This window comes from Danio rerio, chromosome 12, assembly GCF_049306965.1.
Source record: "Danio rerio strain Tuebingen ecotype United States chromosome 12, GRCz12tu, whole genome shotgun sequence".
NCBI lineage: Eukaryota > Metazoa > Chordata > Actinopteri > Cypriniformes > Danionidae > Danio > Danio rerio.
In genome coordinates this window covers 47,910,483-47,933,924 of record NC_133187.1, presented here as the reverse complement: position 1 = coordinate 47,933,924, position 23,442 = coordinate 47,910,483, and the positions used below count along the sequence as shown (strand labels likewise).

General features: G+C 35.6%; 1 protein-coding gene across 2 annotated transcripts in view; it reads left to right on the top strand.

Annotated features, from left to right (window-relative positions):
- Positions 1-3,958: 3,958 nt before the first annotated feature.
- Positions 3,959-23,442, top strand: part of LOC101886286 (PH and SEC7 domain-containing protein 1) — a 166,610-nt gene continuing 147,126 nt past the window's right edge. For both annotated transcript variants that reach the window (XM_073918920.1, XM_073918921.1), the window contains exon 1: positions 3,959-4,218. The gene's annotated coding sequence lies outside the window, so the exon portion shown is untranslated. The remainder of the gene's footprint in view (positions 4,219-23,442) is intronic.

Sequence of the window (23,442 nt, the reverse complement as noted above, 5' to 3'; positions counted from 1 at the left end):
AACTCAACCCTCACAGTAATGTAATTATACAGAGTATTTTTCATATTATTTATTAAATTACCCATTAAATTGTATTTTATTAACGTCTACCTCTACCACAACCTTCACAGCAATGTAAAAACAGTAATAATACAGAGTATTATTTATTAAATAACCCATTAAACTGTATTTTACTAATGTCTATCCCTACCCTAATCCTCACAGTAATGTAAAAACAGTAATTATACTGAGTATTATTCATATTATTTATTAAATTACCCATTAAACTGTATTTTATTGATGTCTACCCTTACCCCAAATCAAACCCAACCCTCACAGCAATGTAGAAACAGTAATTATACAGAGTATTATTCATATTATTTATTAAGTTACCCATCAAACTACATTGTATTAATGTCTACCCCTACCCCAACCCTCACAGTAATGTGAAAACAGTAATTATGCTGAGTATTATTCATAATATTTATTAAATGACCCATTAGGTTGTATTTCATTAACCTCTATCCCTTCATATAATTATTATCCTTAAAACTGACATACTTCTATAATGTCTAAAATATCTTTAATTTTCACAGGACCTCTAAAGCATTTAACCAGCAGATGTCGCTGTAGTTTCAGATGCGTGCTTTATTATTTGTACAACTGGGAGTTTGATCAGATATTGCATTGAGACAATGTAAAAAAATTAGTTAAAACAAAATAGCTTTACAGGTTTTACAGGTTTGCATGACTTAAAAAATCTAGTTGATGCATGGTTACTTTATGTTAAAACATTGAATTAATCTATTTAAAGTGACATTGTGTCATGACAGTGATCATATATCAATTGTTTATGGCGTAAGTATGTTTCTGTAAAGTATGAATTTGGGAAGTGTTTCGTTTTAGTTTCATTAATAGGGGTTAGCTTGACATTGAAAAAGGTTTACTCTTGATTTCACACGCAGAAAACATGATAATCCTTTAATATTCATTACTAAAATAACTGCTAATCCACATGACTAAAGGAAAGGTTGTGTCCTAATCAACTGAATTAACTCACTGTAGTGGTACCCTTTTAAAAATGCACTTTTGTATACCTAAACAGTACACTTTTGTACTTAAAAAGTTCACAATGATACCTTAAAAGTACCACAAGATAAACTTTTTTCCTTTATGCACTGATATATATATATATATATATATATATATATATATATATATATATATATATATATATATATATATATATATATATGTGTGTATATATATATATATATATATATATATATATATATATATATATATATATATGTATATATATATATATATATATATATATATATATACATATATATATATATATATATATATATATATATATATATATATATATATATATATATATATATATATACATACATACATATATATATATATATATATATATATATATATATATATATATATATATATATATATATATATATATATATATATATATACATTGAAGGTGCAAGTGTGGACCTTTAAGGTACCAAAGTGTATCTTTTAAAAAGGTACCACCCCAGTGACAGCTTTTGTATACCTTTATTTCTGAGAGTGGACACCTTAAAGTGACACTTAAAGGCTTAACTAGGTTAATTAGGTTAACTAGGCAGGTTATGGTAATTATAATATAGCTATAAAAAAAAAATCTAGCTTAAAGGGGCTAAGGATTTTGTCCTTAAAAAACCCTTTAATTTATTTTTTTTAAATGCCTTTTTTTCTAGCCGAAATAAAACAATTTAGACTTTCTCCAGAAGAAAAAAAATGTTATCAGACATACTGTGGAAATTTCCTTGCTCTGTTAAACAGATGAAAAAAATCCTCTGATGAAAATAAACACATATAAATGAAAATACATTTACAATATTTGATTATTAAAAATAAATATGTAAATTACCATTATTTAAATAATTATACAATTATCATAAGCAGAACAGTAAACCTTTTTTTTAAATAAATTTATTATAGTGTTATTCTTTTCTTTCCTTCCCCATTGAAAAGAAACGAATAGAAATGACAAATACACCTGTAAAATTGGATTAAGATTACATATGAAGGGTAAATAAACATTACATCTAATATGTATTTCACAATTCAATGTTTCATATCTTTATTTTTTTGTATAAATATGAGGTATAATTAAATATTAATAGTTAAAATAGATTTTAAAATTAATTTTAAAATAATTAACTGTTATATAAAAACAAGATTAATGCATATTTTTAAGGATTAATTTCAAATTGTAGCTTAAATTATTGCTATTCTTTTTTTTTTTTAACGAGTGGCACAAATGTTATAAACTAAAAGTATAGTTAAATCCACCTGTAAATGTGGTGTTTATTTCTGTGTTCGCCTAAGACAGTCACTTTATCATATTTACAAGATATCATATTTATAGATTAGATCTATATAATTGAATTTATTATTATTTTTATTATTTATTATTGCTGTTATGCACTTAAGATCTGACAGTAACGCAATTTCGATGCTCTGCATATCCTGTACATGTGGTTGAATCGACAATAAAGCTGACTTTGACATATTATGTATAGCCGCTACCATAGATATGATAGTCGTTTAAGTATGCTAATATGCACGTCACAGATATGAAAACACGGTGTGTATTTCTCTTTAAACAGCAGCTTAGTGATAAATCGCTTAAGGCGTGATGACAGCTCTAAACATGTATTTGCCCTTTATGTTCTTTGACTCACTTATTGACAGCGTTTGTTTTTGCCTTCAGAGACTCGACCTGAAAAACTCGTCACACCTGTCAGTAATTTCAGCACGCGAGCTCTGAGCATGCGCACTGGATCCCGAATGGAACGCTAATAACGCACTGCACACTGCATACTACATATGGAAATAGTAAAGTCTAGAAGGGATACTGCAGATACTCACATCAACACGGCATAGTTTATTATTATTATTGTGGTTGTTGTTGTTTTATTAATAATTATAAGAATAATAATAATTCTTCTTCTTCTTCTTCTTCTTCTTCTTCTTCTTCTTCTTCTTCTTATTATTATTATTATTAGTAGTAGTAGTAGTATTATTTATACCTGCCTACTGTATTATTACCCTCCCCTTTAATTTTTTTTTCTTTTTGCAAATATTTCCCAAATTATATTTAACAGAGCAAGGAAATTTGGGTATTATTTAGGCTGGTATTATTAATACATTTTATGTATTATTTAGGGTTTTATTATTATTATTATTTATAATAATAATAATAATAATACTTATTATTATTATTATTATTATTATTATTATTATTGGACTAATATTATTATTATTTAGGCGATTGTTTATTATTATTATTATTATTATTGTTGTTATTATTATTTAGGCTATTATTATTATTATTATTATTATTATTATTATTATTATTATTTAGGCTGTTATTATGTATTATTATTATTATTATTTTTATTATTATTATTTATACCTGCCTAATGTATTATTAGCCCCCTTTTAATTATTTGTGTTTTAAATATTTCCCAAATAATGTTTAACAAAGCAAGGAAATTTGGGTAATATTTAGGCTGGTATTATTAAAACATTTTATGTATTATTTAGGCTGTTATTATTATTATTATAACAATAATAATAAAAATAATAATGATATTAATAATAATAATAATAATAATAATAACAACATTAACAACAACAACAATAATAATAATAATAATAATAATAATAATAATAATAAAATATTATTATTATTATTATTATTATTATTATTACTATTATTCATACCTGCCTAATGTATGACCAGTCTGAACACATTAACCTAAATGAGCCTCCGTGCGTCCTCTGGCGACAGAACTGCACTCATACAAGCAACACAACCCACTCAGCGCTCGCAGTGCACCCGTAAGTAGTACGAGTGTAGTGTGTAAGGCAGTGATTGAAACACAGCCCATGCTTTCACACCGGCGGGGCTGATGTCTGACTCTATTAGTTAGAGACACACTCTGTTCCCTGCCGTCCTTCTCATTTCTCCAATAAAACACGAATGCAAGACCGAGCCGAGGAGCTTACCGCATCAGCACCGCCATCGGTTCTGGTCAGACAAACCCAGAGAGAGCCTCCTGATGAAGATGATGATGAAGATGATGAAGATGCTGAGTGCATGCGGACTGCAGTAACAGCAGCAGCAGAAGAGCCGCATTCCTCCATGCACATCCACCGGTGAGAGTTTTTTTTAGTTTCAGTGCGCGTCTGCTGGGCTTTTTTGCATGCAGCTTATGTCCTCATGCACTGACATACTGTTGCATTGGTGCATGCAGGAACATTGCGGTCAGTCTCTGGGGAATGTCATGCTCAAACACATGCTGGATCAAGTGTTGATTTGCACGAGATGTGTGTATGTATGATGTGTGTGTGTGTGTGGCCTGAGATTGTTCGTCCTAAAGGACACCGGACAGGCGACCTTTAAATGCTCAAAATATAGCGTGGGATATTTGGTGTTTAAGGGTTTTTAATTGTCAGAAGTGCTCTTATTTTGTAAGTTCTTGGCTGGAATCAACCAGTTGATCATCATATAGGACGTTGAGGTCATGACACTTTGCATATGTGTGTGTGTGTTATGAAATATTTAATGGAGTTCAATTGCATTTTTTTTTCTTGAATATGAAACCATAAGTTGTTGCATTATTATGATCTGTTTTTGTTATAGTTGTTGTGAGGTGTGATTGGCAATTGTGTGTTAAACAGGAGTTTATTTGAGCAGTTTATAAATCTAATTGTATCATTTTCTGTGTATATCTCTGCATTGTTTCTAAAATAAATGGCTTAATCGAGAAACATTTTCTAGACAAGGACAAAAATAGATATAACAAGTCAAAAGGAATCCTTAAAATAAGCTAAAAATCTTAAAATAAGCTAAATAGTTTGAAATAAGATGAAATGAAGATAAAATTGTATAATTTTATTTTACTTGTACTTCATTGACAGCGAAAAAAAAACAAAATTTTGAGGTGTCATTTCTGAAAACGACAATTATTGATTTAATTAAAGCTTGGTTTGGTGGGATATTTGGTGTTTATTGGTCAGAAGTGCTCTTATTTACTAAGTTCTTGACTGGAATCAATCGGTTGATCATCATATAGGACATTAAGGTCATGATACTTTGCATATATGTGTGTGTTATGAAATATTTGATGGAGTTCAATTGCGTTTTGTTGTTGAATATGAAACCATAAGTTATTGTATTATTATCATTTGTTTTTGTTATAGTTGTTGTGAGGTGTGATTGACAATTGTTAAACAAGAGTTTATTTGAGCAGTCTATAAATCTAATTTTGTCATTTCTGTGTTTATCTCTGCATTATTTCTAAAATAAATGGCTTAATCGAGAAACATTTTCAAGACAAGGACAAAAATAAATATAACAAGTCAAGAGGAATCCTTAAAATTAAGCGAAATAATCTTAAAATAAGCTAAATAGGTTGAAATAAGATGAAATGAAGATGAAATTGTATGATTTTATTTTACTTGTACTTCATTGACAGGGAAAAAAACTAAATTTTGAGGTGTCATTTCTGAAAACGACAATCATTGATTTAATTAAAGCTTGGTTTGGTGGGATATTTGGTGTTTATTGGTCAGAAGTGCTCTTATTTTGTAAGTTTTTGACTGGAATTAATCGGTTGATCATTATATGGGACGTTGATGTCATGATACTTTGCATATATGTGTGTGTGTTATGAAATATTTGATGGAGTTCAATTGCGTTTTTGTTGTTGAATATGAAACCATAAGTTGTTGCATTATTATCATTTGTTTTTGTTATAGTTGTTGTGAGGTGTGATTGACAATTGTGTGTAAAACAGGAGTTTATTTGAGCAGTTTATAAATCTAATTTTATCATTTTCTGTGGATATCTCTGCATTATTTCTAAAATAAATGGCTTAATCAAGAAACATTTTCTATACAAGGAAAAAATAGATGTAACAAGTCAAAAGGAATCATTAAAATAAGCAAAAAATCTTAAAATAAGCTAAATAGGTTGAAATAAGATGAATTGAAGATAAAATAAAATGAGTTTATTTTACTTGTACTCGATTGACAGGAAAAAAAACTAAATCTTAAGGTGTAATTTCTGAAAACGACAATATTTGATGTAATTAAAGCTTGGTTTGGAGGGATATTTATTGGTCAGAAGTGGTCTTATTTTGTAAGCTCGACTGTAATCAACCGGTTGATCGTCATATAGGACACGGGTGCATATATATATAAGTAAGAAAAGCATGCATTACTCTGTGCCAATATACAAAACACACTTAGTAATGTTAGCTGCAATGCTACACATATATATTCCCATAACGTGCACTCAAACATGGATGTTTCCTATTCATTGGCTGCTGCTAGATTTCTCAGTTGGCAGAAATCGAGCGCCTGTGTTAATTTGCGGAGCCGGTGTGTTGAACAGCTGATGTGATAACCTCCAATCGTCTGTAAATCGGTGATAAATCAGCCCTGCCAATGCAGCGCTGTATCATTAGTGCTGTCCAAAGCTGTTGCTCTCATTCAGTGCCTGCTGAAAACTCCATTCTGTTCTGAGAAAGACGTTTGACTCTTTAAGGATGATGGATTATTGTGTCTGACACAAAGCTGCAGGTGCTGTTCGGGATACAGATGGCATGTTCTTTGGTGGCACAAAGAACCAGAAAGCAAGAGAGGGCAGTAGGGCTGCAGAGTATACTGAAGGATTAATGTTATTATCATGGTAGTAGTATATGCAGGGGCGTTAATGTCCTGTCCCCCACTTTTTGTTTTTGTTTATCATCATGTAGGGACCGAGAGATTCTGTTGCTTGCATCCCAATTTGCATTCTTGTGCTATGTGGGAATCAGCACCTCCAAGGCCATGGTGCTCCACCGGAAAAAGGTGGTTTGCCATCTCCAAGTCTTTATCCCAGGTGGAGGAGTTTAAGTATCTTGGGGTTTTGTTCATGAGTGAGGGAAGGATGGAGCGTGAGATTGACAGGCGGATCGGTGCAGTGGCAGCAGCAATGCGGTTGATGTATAGGTCCGTTGTGGTAAAGAAGGAGCTGAGCAATGCAAAGCTCTCGATTTACCAATCAATTTACATTCCTGCTCTCACCTATGGTCATGAGCTTTGGGTCATGACCAAAAGGACAAGATCTCAGAGACAAGCGGCCGAAATGAGTTTCCTTCGCAGGGTGGCAGAACGCACCATTATAGGAAGCGTGAGGAGCTCTAACACTCATGAGGAGCTCGGAGCAGATGTTTCTGTACGGCTTTACTGTTGACATTTATTCGAGTGAGAATGACGTCAACTGAAACTCTGTCGTACACCACGCCCACCAAAAGTGTACCCTTGGTTGTGGAAACGCAAGCTTGATAAAGGTGACCCGTACCGACCCGAACCGTACTGTACTGTACCACTCGGTGGAAGCGAGCCATTAGACTGCCTACAGGGCACAGGGTAGATTTTGCTCTTCTTCTTAGCTTTGTGGCTGTTCATCAAGAAAACGACAAGGTTTGTTTTAGCTCAGGTTGACCATTGCTTGTTATTATATGTATATAATGTCTCTGCTGTGTATTTAAAAATGACTGTTTCTTTGTTTTCATTCTCCTGGCTTGTGCACGAGCTAGTGTCGTATCTCTGTAAACCAATAGCATTCAGCTGCACGTCTGGCTGCGCGTTTTGGCACCCTGTTGTTGTGCTAGGTATCCTTTCGAAAGAGTACCGAAAAGTGGTTTGCTTTTTGGTACCTTTTGACAGCGGACGCAGCCATAAAAGCATACCGAACCGAACCATACCACTCAGTGGAAACGGGCCATAAATCATGTATGTTTTCTATTTCGTTCACTACTCTTTCACCAGCAACTCTCTCTCTGTCTCTCACTCCCTCTGTGATTAGTGTGTTCTGTATGTCGTTCGTCCGCTCGTGTATCAGGCCTGAGAATCCCGCAGAAACTCTTTCATCTCTCCGCCTGCTGCCCACACACACTTTCTTCTTCCTACAGCCTCTTTCTTCTTTACACCCTCGATAACCTTTCCTACATTTCCTTTCACACGCTCCCTCGTTCTCCCACTCTCTCCATCTGTCTCAAACCCAAATGAATCATTACTTCGCATGGAAGCTGTGATCCAGGCCTGAAATGCATCGTATGTGTGCACATCATAAGATCCGCTCTGACATTTCACAAATGGATAAGCTTGTACTCTCCCTATTGATGTTTTTGACTGTCCAGAGGTGGCCAGTGTAGTAGTAATATTGGGTTAATTTTATTTTTCTGCGATATTAAATTATGCAATATGAATACAGTTTATTACAGATTGTTTGAAAAGCTCTTATTGACGGTTTTCTGGGGATTGACTGTTCTTTCTGTGATTGGTTTGCTTGATATCGGTGAAGAGTGTGGGTGGTGCTGAGAGCCGCGTGCAATATGGAGTAAGTGTTTACAAGTGGTGAGTCTTAGGAAGGAGCCCCAGGGTCTGTTCTTCGTACCTCGCTTAAATGATCTAAGATGATTTGGCAGATCCTGGATCTGTTAATCTTGATAACTGATCTCTCACTAATTTGGTTCTTCAAACAAGTTCGCGAATCAGATTAAAATGTCTGGATAAACTGATCTGAGATCGCTGCGTGTGTTGTGAAGGACAGATCTGTCGATTCTCGAAATCATGATCAGCAATGCAACGATTGGCTGACGGCACAGCTGCGTAATGACATCATCTGATTAATATTCAATTATTCAAATGAGCAAAATTACATTAAATTAGCAGTAAAGGGTTTGTTAAATATGACATGCAATAACCTTCAACATTTGTTGTGAGCGGCAGGCTTTATTCTTTCATGTGTCAAGAGTATTCATCATGTATTTCAATGCAAATCAATGTATTTAGTTCTACATTTAGAAAAGATTTTCTTTATTATAGTAGCCGTTTTTTTAATCGGTGTAAAGAATAACTGGTTGTTTACAAAAGCATTTGGATATTGGTAAAACATGTTCATGACTGCATAAATGTATTATTGCTTTTAAAAAAAGTCACATATTCTGCATGTTTATTATACACAATTTGTACTAAGCGATCTAAAAAGTTCATATCAATAAGTTTTCTCTGTGCACCACCAGGTGGCAGTCTTTGTACTTTCATTTCGAGAGTGCAGATTGCATAAGTTTTATTAATATATATAACTTTATTTTATTTTATTTTATTTTATTAATAACTATAACTTTATATATATAGTTTAAAAATATTTACTCTTTTCCCAAGTGTTTATAACTACTACTGTAAGAAAATATCAGAATTCGGTACATACTTTTTGTATTATCTTTGCTTGAACTGAGCCGATCTAATCCTGTTTATTTGAATTGAACCTGCTCCCGATCAGGTTTAAGCTAGCAGAACTGTTGCTATGACAACAACTCTCGGATCAGCTTTGAAGAACGAAACGATCCTGGATCATGTCAAATCGTCAATAACCAAATCCAGCTAACTGAGTAATACGAAGAACGGACCCCCAGTTGGAAACTTTTGATTTGTGTTTATTTTGATTAAAGCTGCTGCACGTCCACCCGTTCCCACCTCTGAATGAGCGAGTTTTAGCTACCTGTACATTTAAGGTAGCGTTCAGAAAAAACAAAACACTCGCAAAGAAACTTAGCAGAGGAACATAAAAACCTCCTGCCAGCTAGCGTTTCTGAAGTGTTATTGCAGAACAACACAAACAGCGTGCAGAGGTATAAATGCATGACTGTTCACATGGCAGGCGCCATGGGTCACGCTGGTCATTCGAAGCTAGTGATGGGTCGTTCATGAACGATTTGTTTATTTTGAACATCTTCAATATGACTCGGGAACTACGAGTCCTCTCAGAGAGTGATTCGTTCATCCGCACGTGCGCACATTTATGCAGGTGGGATCATTCATTTCAAGTCTTTTGAGTCATTCAGCGCGGAAAGGCAGAAGCCAATCATATGCATTTAGAAAAAGAATTGAACCGTTCATCTCTCAAGTCCTCTATCGGGTCTGAGTCTTTTGTTTATCACGTGCCAATTCAACTAATTATCATGGCTCCTATTGGCTCAGACTGTGTTCATTGGTTAAGATTATATGTGACTGTCAGTGTAACGTGAACGAATCACTGACATTTGTAGATATGAAGAGGTGAGCTGAGCAAAGAGACAACAATACCTTCATAGGCAAAAGAGCAGGTAAACATTGAATTACTATTTTCTCCTTCTTACAGTATTCTATTTATGACTCATTTGTCGTGTGATCAACCTTTTGGGTTAGTTGTAAATGTGTTTGGAAGCAATTCGCAACATTTTAATAATATTTTGGCAAATTGAATCAAATGAACGAAATGACTCGAAAAAAGATTCGTCCATCTCGATAAACAAGACTCAAAGATTTGAGTCAGTAAAATGATCCGAACTTCCCATCACTATTCCAAGCAGAAGTGTAAACCAGCCTTAATTCGGGTACAGAAAGTTGCTGCCATGTGATTGGCTGATTAAAAACTTGTTACAAACAGTTGGACAGGCGTACCTAATAAAGTGGCCGATAAGTGTATATTTTCATGTGGGTGTCTGACAACTGACGATTATCTATTTCACCTATACATAAAAAAAAAAAAAAAAAAAAAAAAAAACTAGCAACATTTTAGCTGGTCATGCAACATCTCTATCTCTGCTGGATGTGTCTGTGTTAGTACGGTTAAAAACACTATAGTATTTACTATAAATTACTTAAGTACTTTATAAGGTGCACCTTACTCTAAAGACAGCATGGAAAATTGTCGGGCATGATGAATATTTTAATCCTCAAGTTTTATATGAGAACTGTGTCCTCAATCAGGTGGAATGCATTGTAAAAGATCCAACTCATTTTTTGTTTCTACAGTACGAACTGCTTCCCTCTGGTAGAAAGTATAGAGTCCCAAAGTTTAAGTTACACCGCTATAAGAAATCCTTTGTACCTGTGTCAGTGGGTTTATTTAATAAGAGTATATCTTAATTAGCACTATAAATTTTGTAATTGTTGTATTTTCTATTGTTTTTTATTGCTTGTTTTAGTGAGTGTCTGTGTAACCCCTCCTAGTTCGTATGTTTTTTTTATAATGATCACGCGGAAGCAGTTTACCTGAACAAATTCACTTTATAGTGTTCTCCTAAAGAAAACAGGGCTCCACACAGACAATAAGTGTACCAGGTCTGGTCACCAAAAAAATCACTCTCAACCGCTTTTGATGAACAAGTGAACTGACTAAATGGCTGGCTGACTCCACCCATTATACCCCCTTTCTCACCTGTAGGTGTCTATTTTTCCCCATGATGTATTACACAGTTTAACAGTGAACATAGGATTTTGATTTAATTAGAACAGATATTTTTAACAAAAACAAGCATTTTGACACCATTCATACTTAATTTACAGTTTCATTTTTTTTCCCCGTTACATGTGCAGCAATATGGCGATGTCCATAACAAATCTCCTGTCAAGGACAATAAAGTTTTACTACTACTACTACTAACTAGTACTGGGTTGGACCCACTTTTGAATGGCCAGACAGCTGAAACCAGTTTGGCCATTCTCCTCTGACCTCTGGCATCAACAAGGCATTTGCGCCCACAGAACTGCCGCTCACTGGATATTTCCGCTTTTTCTGATCATTCTCTGTAAACCCTTGAGATGGTTGTGCGAGAAAATCCCAGCAGATCAGCTGTTTCTGAAATACTCATACAAGCCTGTTTGGCATAAACAACAGTGCCACGTTCCCTTAAATCACCTTTCATCCCCATTCTGATGGTCGCTTTCAACTTCAGCAGGTCGTCTTGACCATGTCTACATGCCTAAATGCGTTGAGCTGCTGCCATGTGATTGGCTGATTAGAAACTTGTGTTAATAAGCAGTTGGACAGGTGTACCTAATAAAGTGGCCGGTGAGTGTACATTTTCATGTGGGTGTCTGACAACTGACAATAGATCTGGTAGCAGAAATCACAGCCTTTGTAACTTTTTACCTTGATAACATTTGTTACGATTTATTTAGGATATGCGTTCGTAACAGAGGCCAGCTAGTAGGTGCTGTGCAGGTAAATCTCACTCCTCTGACCTCTAAAGGTGCTCTAGCGACAGAGGCTAGAGGTCATGGTCTTTACCCTCCTTGTTAGAGCAACTGACTCCCATGCGGAAGGTTGCCAGTTCGATACCAGCTCGGAGCGGGCTGGGTGGCATGGGAACGGCGGGGTTACATTGGTGCCGTGACCCGGATGGGAGTGAGGTTTAGGGGGATGAGTGTAACGGAAGCCAGCCAGTAGGTGCTGTGCAAGTAAAAACCTCACTCCTCTGACCTCTAAAGGTGCTCTAGCGACAGATGCTAGAGGCCATGGTCTTTAGCCTCCTTGTTAGAGCAACCAACTCCCATGTGGAAGGTCGCCGGTTCGATACCAGCTCAGAGTTTTTTGGGTGGCGTAGGACTGGCGGGGTTATACGTTTTCACATTTTGATTCAATGCCTGATTATTAAATTGTAAAATGACTATAAATAAAAAGAAGGTTTGATGAGAATGACACCTTAAAAATTGAATACGATGTGTTCTTTGGAAGAGTTCACTTGCATAGTGATGCTATCATATTGTTTATATAATAAGTGGCATAAAATAGTTTTTTAAATATTATTTATCGCAATATTTTTTTGGTGCAATATATCGTACAACAAAAATAGAAATCATGACAGGCCTAATAATAATTCAGACTCAACATTTCATATCTTGCAATGTGACTATTGTGAATGTGCACAGTGCATTATCGATGCTGAAACCATGTATTGTGCAGCTCGAGTCCAGTGACCTCATCGAAAGCTATTTGACAGAAAGCATGCTCTTTGCGTGCGTGTGTGTGTGTGGGTCTGTGTGTGTGTACGTTAAGTTGGTTAAAAGCCATTAGCGAGCCCGGACCATCAAAATAATTCTGCTCTAATTGAATTTAGGCTCCATCTTTTTGAGTCTGAACCGTGATGCATCCTGAATGTTATTTGATAGCGAGTGATTGGATGTGATCAGAACGTTTATGATTGAGAATTCAGGCATTTGGAATGGAAATCATCATCTCTGAAAGGTTTTGAGTGTAATTGTCTGGCAGTTATGCATCAAGCTAAATCTATCGGATTGTTCATTTGTGTAAATAAGGCAAACTAATCAGCCGTCATGAGGTTTGCATTACAGTAATGTTGTTTATGTGTGTGTGTGAGTTCAGAAGGTGATGTATTTAAGTCCAGTGTACTCTCTATAGGGACTGTTAGTAAGGAAGGACATGTGTTGATGGATTTGTTTATTTTCTATTTTGGTATTGTTGATCATTTTCACTCGCGCTGTGAAGATCTACACTTCATCATGTAGAGGTTTAAAGGTCCTGAGATTAGTATGTTTATTTAAAATGTGTGACCTAAGAGAATTGAGTCTTAAAGGGCCTGTCAAGAACACATTCAAGTCTATTGGACTTTTTGATTTAGAATAAAAATACAGGAATATTCAGAATTATTATTGCAAATTTAAAAACCAGCTGTCTGTGTTAATATGCTGTACAGTGTAATTAATGCACGTGATCACAAATCAGAATTTTCTGCACCATTACTGCAGTCTTGTCCAACTGAGCCGAGGTTCGAATCAGCGACCTTCTTGCTGTGAGGCGACAGCATTACCTACTGCGCCACTGCCTTGGCCGCAAAACTGGAATATTACATAAAAGTTATGCGAAAAAAGCTTTGTAAGCGAGCATAAGCGAGTCTTTTCTTCATTTAAAGGGCCACAAAACCAATGTTTCAGCAGGGTGTTTTCACACCTCTAGAAAAAAATTGAGGAAAGTGGGTGTGTCCAGCTCTGTTTAGGTGGGAGTGTCGGGGCAGGGCAAGAGGGAGGGTTTTGCATAAAAATGGGAGTTTCCATTTGGGCACATGCTGATTTGCACAGAAGCAAAATAAACATACAGACGCAGGGGAGAAAGACAGTGACTGTGTTTACTTGGACATCAGTAATCAAATTATTTGCCAAATTATTAATTTGTGGACTTTGACTGCAGTTTGGCACTTTCATTCAGGAATATTTCATGCAAGCCCCCCGTGACAAACGAGATATTGCATACGAGGAACTGCTGGAAGAGTGTAAGTTTAATGCTATGTTAGATACCGCACGGCGCCCTGCAGAAAAATCCAGCTTAAACCAGCCTAGGCTGGTTGTCTAGTTTTAGCTGGTCGACCAGGCTGGTTTTAGAGGGGTTTTGGCCACTTCCAGGCTGGTTTCCAGCCATTTCCAGCCTGGTCTTAGCTGGTCAGGCTGGGAGATGACCAGCAAAAACCAGCTTGACCAGCCTAGCCAGGTTGGTAGTCCAGCCAAAACCAGCTATGTCCAGCTTAAACCAGGCTGGTCAAGCTGGTTTTAGCCGGATTTGGCTGGTCATTTTCCAGCCTGACCAGCTAAAACCAGCCTGGAAATGGCCAAAACCCCTCTAAAACCAGCCAACCAGCCTAGGCTGGTTTAAACTGGATTTTTCTGCAGGGCGAATGGGAGAAAAAAAAAACTCCATTTCTCTGTATCTTAGATCCACTCGGTAGGTAGAAAGTCATGTGTGTACAGACTATCCTGTCACAAAATGTGGTGAAAATTCTACACGATGGTAATAGTTTGATTGCGGTGTTTACATGTTTACACTCAGAAAGCAGCATTTACAGCGGATCTTTCAGCCCATTATATTGAAGTGATATTAACGTTCTGTAAACTTAGTAATTTAGAAATTGTTTTGACTAAGGTCTGTCTTTAAATGCTGAAAGAGTACTGCTGACAATACAAACTAAATTTGCCATCTGAATAAACAAACAAATACCCCTGATCGCTTATAAATCTGTAGAGACAGGACAATCAACACCAACTGGAGCCACTTTCTTTTTTTAAAAGGAGACGAGCGGCAAATCCGGAATTTACCATTTCCAGATGGGCTCTCATAGCAGAAATGACAACAAAAACTTTGTTGCAGCACATTGATAAACGCAACACTGACGACATGTCTCCAAACAATTCTTCTTCTTTGACTTGTTTTGGCAACACAATGTGGCGTCTCTCTGCCGTTTAATCACTGTATCAGGTAAAAAATAAACTAAAAACGCATTACAAAAACAACCAATTTTCACTTTTTTCGTGAAATATATGTCCTAATAGTGTTTTTAGCACATATATGACTGTTAACATCTAAAAAAATGTGTTTTGGTGTTTTGTCAACCTTTTAATAAATGACTTTAGCCTCAGAAGACAATTCCGACAAGCAATGGACATGTGGTGGCATTTGAAGGCGTGAGACGCCGAGTGCAGACACTCTTGATTCTGGAGGTAACTAATAGTAACACTAATACTGAAATGAATTAAGGCTTTTTAGAAACAAACAAAACAACTGCTCAAATGTTTTACAGTGTGCTCAGCCTGCTGATTTGTCCATTTACACACATTTTTATCATCACATAATCTCTTATAACAAAATCACATGACCTTTTTTAATGCTCATGCTGGAGTTTGTTCTGTAAAAGTGTTTCCGTCGTAGTTTGTGTATCTTTTCTTATTGAATAAAAGTGTATCCTACTCGCGCTTATCTTCTTTATGTGCATTTTCAAAATGTATGCACATCTTGGCGTTTCCATCAACCCCTTTTTTATGTGCATATCTAAAATGTGCTTAAAAGTAGGGCTTAAGGGGGCTAATAATTTTGACCTTAAAAATAGCATAAAAACTGCTTTTATTCTAGCCGAAATCAAACAAATAAGACTTTCTCCAGAAAAAAAAAATATTGTGAAAAATTCCTTGCTCTGTTAAACATCATTTGGCAAATATTTATAGAATTCACAGGAGGGTGAATAATTCCGACTTCAACTGTATATAGCTGAAATGTCACAGGTGCATTTTGCGGACACACCTGGGACTTGTGCATCTTGCTAAAAGGCCATAATCGGACACCTTTAAGGGTAAATAGAGGCCTGGAAGTGTTTTGGATGCGTAAAGAGAGCATGTGCTCCCCAAAGGTCTCAGATTAGCCGTGTTAATGGAAGGACTCGCTCAGGTGTGTTTGTGTATCTCAGACTCAGGCACATAAATCCTATTAAGTCGAGGAAGAGAAAGTAGGTCTGTAGGAACTCTGTGCGTCTCTGCGAGAGAGAGAGAGAGAGAGCTAATAAGACACATCGGTCCACATCAGCACATGCTATTTTTGGCCTCTTAGTGGCTTTTGCTGAGGCGAGCTTCACTATTACGTTCACTCATACTTGCTGTGAGGGATTTGAAACAAACTCCTGACACTAAGTAGTAAAGTTTGGCACAACTCATGCCGTGTTGTTTGCGGTACAGATGTGAATGCTTGTTTTAAGTCATGGTGCATGCTTGATGGTGATTTATGAACATGCTTGTACACAGAGGCGCAAAAAGGGGGTATGAAGTATATGCGGTGCGTGAGGGCGCAACACATGGGGGGCGCCGTTGTGCCAAAATGATTGTTGAAATTATCCGTATTAAAAAGTTTCAAATAATAAAACTAAATAAAACAGTTTTGTTTATTTTGCTTTTAATACGAGTATAAAATTGTATTTTATTAAATAAAAAATATGCCATGAGTTGCATACGTTGGCGCACACGTTTTAATTCAAAACCATTTAAAACAATAACATGCAGTCACACAGCCAAGAGTAAAGTGTTCACGTAGAATGTGTAGGTTTTTAACATTTTCATCAAAATAAACTGTCAAATCATACATACAGTACAGTTGAGGTCAAAAGTTATGATTAATATGACTTTTTTTTTATTAATTTATTATTAATCCCAACATTTTCTTGTCAAATGTGACATCTGTTGAGAGACAAACAAGTTTTATCGCTGTGAATCAATCGCATCACTTGCGCATCACTTCTAATCCTGATCCTACGAAATACCTTGTTGGGACATGTAGCCTGGTTTTCAAATTAAGGATTGATTTCAGTTATTTTAGCTTTTTTTTATTGTTTAATTTTTTCTTCAGTTAACCCCAGGGCATGTTATAGCTCAGGGACACCGAATGTGACTAAAGACTAACTAAAAAATAAATCAAGTTGAAACCTCCTTTTACACATGATCACTCACTGTCTGTCTATCAGACACTTCTGTAAGTTTTGGCTCCTGGGAAAATGTTTACTTGGTAAAAGAAAAATAGTTTACTTGGTAAAATTTGCATTTCAGTTAAATTTTCAATTTTTATTCCAAATATCGTGATACATATCGAATCGTGAACATTATATCGTGATACACATCGTATCGTGAGCTGAGTGTATCGTTACACCCCTATTATTTATTATTAATTAATTATTTTGCCAAAATAAGACTGATCACACAAAATGTATGTCTATAAGTATAGACTTCAATATATTTCAGATAAAATAAAAAAATACTATTTTGATTAAAAATTCCCCTGTATAAATTTTATATACTTGATTGTAATCATTCTTAACCCTGTTAAAACTGACACATGAACAAATAGTCAGAATATTTACACATTTTTTGGAACTGAGATGTTTATTAATCCTTCTTTCAAGATCCCTTTTCATACTATATACATGTTTTTTATAAATTTATTGTGTAATCGATATTTCAGGCAGTTTGTCTCTGTTTATTTTTTACAATAAATATTTTACAGTGTTTTTTATTTTATTTTGTGAGAGGTGTAATAGCAGTTTCAATTGTGAATGCAAAGACAGACCTTACACCTCGCATATGAGAAGTGATTGCAATTTTATGTTCTTTTGCCCTTTAGGACTGCCATACTTATCTTTTTTTTTTTTTTTTTTTTTACAAATGTACAACAAGTACAGAAGCAAGGCATGTCAAGGTGCTACACTCATTTAGTGAGGAAAATTGAATTGAGAAGACATTTGGTATTTGATGTAATTCTTTGTAACTTAACAGGCTTAGTGTTCTTGTACTTTTACTACTTCATACTATTTCAGTGATGTTCAGAACTGCGAATGTATTTGTTCGAAGCATGTTGATGAGGAAAAATAACTTGTGCAAAACCCGCACACCCCTCAGTCAACGTGTAGTTGCGCCCCTGCTTGTACATTTTAGGTGAAGAGAAACGCTTCTGGTTTTTGGTATTTGAGCTCAGGGTAATTATTATGGTGATTTGGCATCACTGATGGTTTAATATGGAAGAGTGAAAGTCACCTCTATTATATAATGTGAATGTGTTTGTGTATGGCGGATTCCAGATATATTTTGTGTTTTTAAGAAACTTTATTATTATTGTTCTAAAACTTTAGTGAAACAAATTTACATATTATATACTTGCATATAGTATTGTTATTATTATTAATAAATATATACGCACAACACAGCAATATCACATGTTATAGCAATATCACACATGTAGCAGGCTTGAGGCCGCAGGTATCCCACCATTGACGATATACAGCCATATTTCACTGCTACTCGTGTGATATTGCGTTTATACAACAGTTAGACAGCATAATCATGTGTATAAAAAATAAAATCAAACCTCAATCTCAAAAACCCTTTTGTATTAGGAACTAGTTCTGCCATTCATTCATATCTGCAGCTGATATCAGAACAGCAGACACCGCTGCTACTTCACCATCGTCACTTTAGAGCTAGTGTTTGAATGATTCTCTAGTGTAATGTCTAAAGTGATGATAAAACATGTAAGTTTGCTCACATTTTTGGATTATAAGGCTGAACGCCATGAAATGCCATCAGTCTACAAAGATTTCCCAAAGAGGCCAATATTTTTTATGTATCATTTGGGAAATATTTAAGTATATTATAAGTATATATGAAAATATATAAAAATAAAGTATTATTTGTTTTATTTCGGCTATTTGTTTTATTTTGCAATTGCAGGATATTATTATTATTATTATAACACAAATCTTATTGAGTATGTTTATTTATTTTATAGTTTTATTTATATATTAATATTATATTGTATAAATTATTATTATTTTATTATAATATTGTATTATTATTCATTCATTCATTCATTTTCTTTTTGGCTTAGTCCCTTAATTAATCTGCCGAGGCTCGAATCAGCGACCTTCTTGCTGTGAGGCGACAGCACTACCTACTACGCCACTGCATCTATATTATTACTATTGTTATTATTATTATTGTTTATATATATATATATAAGGAAAATGTGTATTTAGGGAATTATTATTTACTGCAAATTATACATTTGTTGTATCATTCCAGATTAAGGAAAATGAATGGAAAAAATTTGGTTTGACTAGCAATTCTAATATGAGTTTTGTGAATAATCTTTTAGAACTTCTGTATAAGTATGTTTAAGTTTTTATAGTTATTGTAAATACTGCCTTTTTTATTTAATACCATATTTTATTCCTTTTTTTTATTTTGTCCATTCAAATTTTAAACATTTTTATTATACCTATTGTATTTACATTTTAGGAGTATATAAACCCTTCACACACATTCATATACTCTATATATTAGCATATTGCTGTTACTCACATTTTCTAATAGTGATGAGCAATGTAAAGTGTCAATGCAAAATAAGAGAAATTCACTGCATAAGTTGCTTTAATAATTTATCATTCATGCTCACCACAGCAGAAATGCTATTGTATTGCTCATGCCTATGGCCAGGAGTTGAAATTTCTCTTACAGTCAGTATTAAAACTTGTGTGTAAAAAATCTTTCCACACCATATTGTGGTTTTCTTGAAGAAACCTAAAAATAGTGTTGTTATAAATAGAGATTTGAGCAGGTGCAGGAGGAGGAAACCCGAGCGGGATGTTTCCAGGATTTGTGTTTTTGGCGTCTCTGTGTTTTGAGGATTGGACACGGCCGCTGTTGATCAATCTCTTCTGAATGTATTTCAGGAATGAGGACGAGTCTCTGCGTGTTTATGAAGAGTTTTCGGTCATCCCTCACACACAAACACACGTTTGGCTCCTCGAATGCTTGTTGACGTGACCCTGTTTGTGGTGTTTGCTGAAAGACAAAACTTCAGATCAAAGTATATGTCAGTGTATAAAGGATTTTAGCTGCTCCATTTCCTTTGACTTTGTCTGTCATTCAGCGGCCTTTTTAAAAGAACACATTTCTCATTATTATTATCAGTGCTGAAAATTGTTGAGCTGCTTCAAATTGTTTCATATTACTTATGCCTAGGTCAAACTGTGTGATTTTAGTCCTGATTTTGACTCGCTGACAGGTTTTGAGAAATCGCCGACAAATGCCTGAAATCACAGGCAAATCGGTGCTCGTGCATGTGAGTGACAATCACACAGTATGAACGATCAAAGACGCGATCTAAGAGAATCACAGATGAGTCGCCGATGCCTGTGAGATATTTGGCGTGCTGAATATCTGGAGCTGTCGGCGATTTAAATCATGCCGTGTGAATTGAGTTTTGACTGAAAATAACATCAGCGATCACCTACAGCTAATGAGAGAGCAGCTTTCACTTGTGTGTGTGTGTGTATACCTGCTGCAGGCCAGCGGGAGGCTGGGGGACAAGTTAAAAGCGCTCTTTTTCGGTTTATTTGGACCCACGAAATGGAGGAAAAACTAGTGGAGGTTTGACAGGAATCAGGAGCAACCGTGTCTGTTTGACGTTTCATACAGAAAGAAATTAGTTTATTATCAACTTAAGTTGAGGAGAAATGGCTAATTCCCTTTAAACCCAGGTGAGCAAACATGTACATGTTCTACTCCATTAAAGGCTTCTTTCTCGTTATGTAGTTAATAACAAAAGATATACTACATGTTTTTGGCTGTGAGACGTAGTTTGGACAAAGTTGTCGGCGATTCTCCCTATAGTAAAGTCATGCAATGTGAATGTCCATGTCGCCAAACCATCTTGCAATGTAAACAAAGCAGCGACGAAACGCAAGCCCAGATAGTCAAGCAGTGTGAAAACATCTGTGACACGACTACTTTGAAAATCATGCAGTCTGAACTCGGCATAAGGCTTCATGTTATTCATATTTAGGGCGTCACGATGGCGTAGATTCATAAATACACAAATTAGGCTTGGGCGGTAATACGGTATTATGGTATACTACGGGATCTAAAAATACTTTACTTTACTTTATTGTCCATGAGTGGAAATTCATCTTTGGCTTCACCACACAAACAGATCAACGTTCACATTACATACATCACAGAAAAAACAGAAATCACAAATACACTCATTGTTATCACATATAGCACATTAAAAAAAACATTTTTAAAAAAACTCAATTTAAAAACCTTTACATACTTAGAACCCAGTATTTAAAATATCTAATGGCACTCGGCACTAAGGACATTTGATACACATTTTTTTTTAACTTGAGGTTGCGTAAAACGTCTTTTTGATGGTAAGAGCTGAACTTTGATATTTAAGGGATGGGAACAATCCTCAACAATGATGTGTGCTTTCTGTTTAATTCTCACTGAATACATTTCATTTGGTTGTCTTTGTGCTTTACCTAATTGCACTGCCAGTTTTTACCACTCAACAAAGTTTTTGCTTTTGCTTAATTGGTAACAGTCCATACCATGCAATCATGTAAAACTCACAACACTTTCAACCAAGTTCTTGTATACCATCTCCAGAACATTTTGACTCACACCAAATTGTTGTAACCTCCTAATGAGATATAATCTCTGCATTGCTTTTTTAAAAATGCCCTCTGCAAATAGCAACTGTGTCAGTTTCAATACCGCTATACCTTCATAAAAACAATGCACTTAAATAGGAGACGAGTATTAAATAATAAATATTAATTTTCTAATGCCTGCAAATGTGTATGCGTGATTGTCATCATGGGACAGTGTGGAGGAGAGAGGGTGAGGTAAGATGGCGAGTCGCGAACCAAGTGACCTGCAGTTTGGCAGTATTTCCGGTTTCGACCAAACGAGAAGGGAGACGTTGTTAATACAGTACCAACTAGAGATCTGCATTCCCAATGCTGTACTGTGGGAGCTGACCAGATTTCGGGGGAGCGGTCAGTAACTCTGGTGTAATTTGAAAGGGAGTGGGCACGTAGTTTAACAACCCAGAGTGTGTTTGCGTGTGCGGTTGTGTGTGTGTGTGTGTGTGTGTGTGTGTGTGTGTGTGTGTGTGTGTGTGTGTGTGTGTGTGTGTGTGTGTGTGTGTGTGTGTGTGTGTGTGCGTGCGTGCGTGCGTGTGTGTGTGTTTAAATGAGAGAGAGCGTGATGCTGTGTGTCGCTTGGTGCTCTCTCTATGTGTGTGTGAATAAAAGAGAGAGGGAGCGTGGTATCAAAATTTGGATACCGCCCAAGCCTGTAAGGTCCACCCAGTTGGTCAAATGGAGGTGTCTACTGGTCGATGAAGGTTCAATTCCTGTTCGGTCTTTCCAGTGCACTATGTTGATTTACTTTAAATTTAACTCATATCTGACTCCAATTTGAATACGAGTTGTTTTAGAATATTAATATGTTTATCTTTCGTTTTATCTGACTCCAATCATAAAACATTAAGATTATATCAATATATAATTTAGATAAATATTTGAACCTTTTGTCTTCACTCGTAACTATTACATTTGTTCATTCGGGTGCTCATGTTGCTCAGAGAAATCGCCCCGGCCGATGGCGTCCCTCACAGTCACACTCTTGTTAGTCTTGAATATTAAACAGAGGTAGATGACTACTACTTTTAGATGGCCGCTCCCGTGCTTGCTCATTCTAAAGTATTTTAAATTAATTCACCTTAGATGTACACCCTTAAGTAAAAAACAATATCATTTCCAATCAGAGTTTATTATTATTATAAATGTAACCGACTTCTGTACTCTATAACAGGGGTTCCCAAACTTTTCAGCCCGCGACCCCCAAAATGACAATGCCAGTGACTTGGGACCCCCAATATCCTCTGAGGTGGTATTAAATACAGAAACCTGGCATGCAATGGTGCACACACACCAATTGACCCAAGTCTATTCTTTGTTTATTTTTTATAATGTATGTCAGTGCTGTAAACGGGCCAGAAACTTTAACCTGGTGTTATAAAACCAATCTGCTGCATCTGACACTATTGCTGTGTCTTTAATATAATGTTATTACCCCAGGGGTCGCATTCCAATAGAACTAGTAACTATAAGCTACTATATTAACTATATGGTATATAGTAACTATAAACAACTATTTTTTCTCTTTAGTAGGTTATGGATAAAATACGGTAACTCTTATAGTTAAATAAATAGATTTTTTTAAATCACCAGCGACCCAACCCCACCCCCCCTCCCTCCCTCATTGTCCTGCGACCCCTCAGGGGGTCCCGACCCCCACTTTGAGAACCACTGCTCTTTAATAATATTGGTTTCACCAAGCCCATGGTTTCCCATATGAACTTAATTTAGAATAATATTACTTCTAAACAAA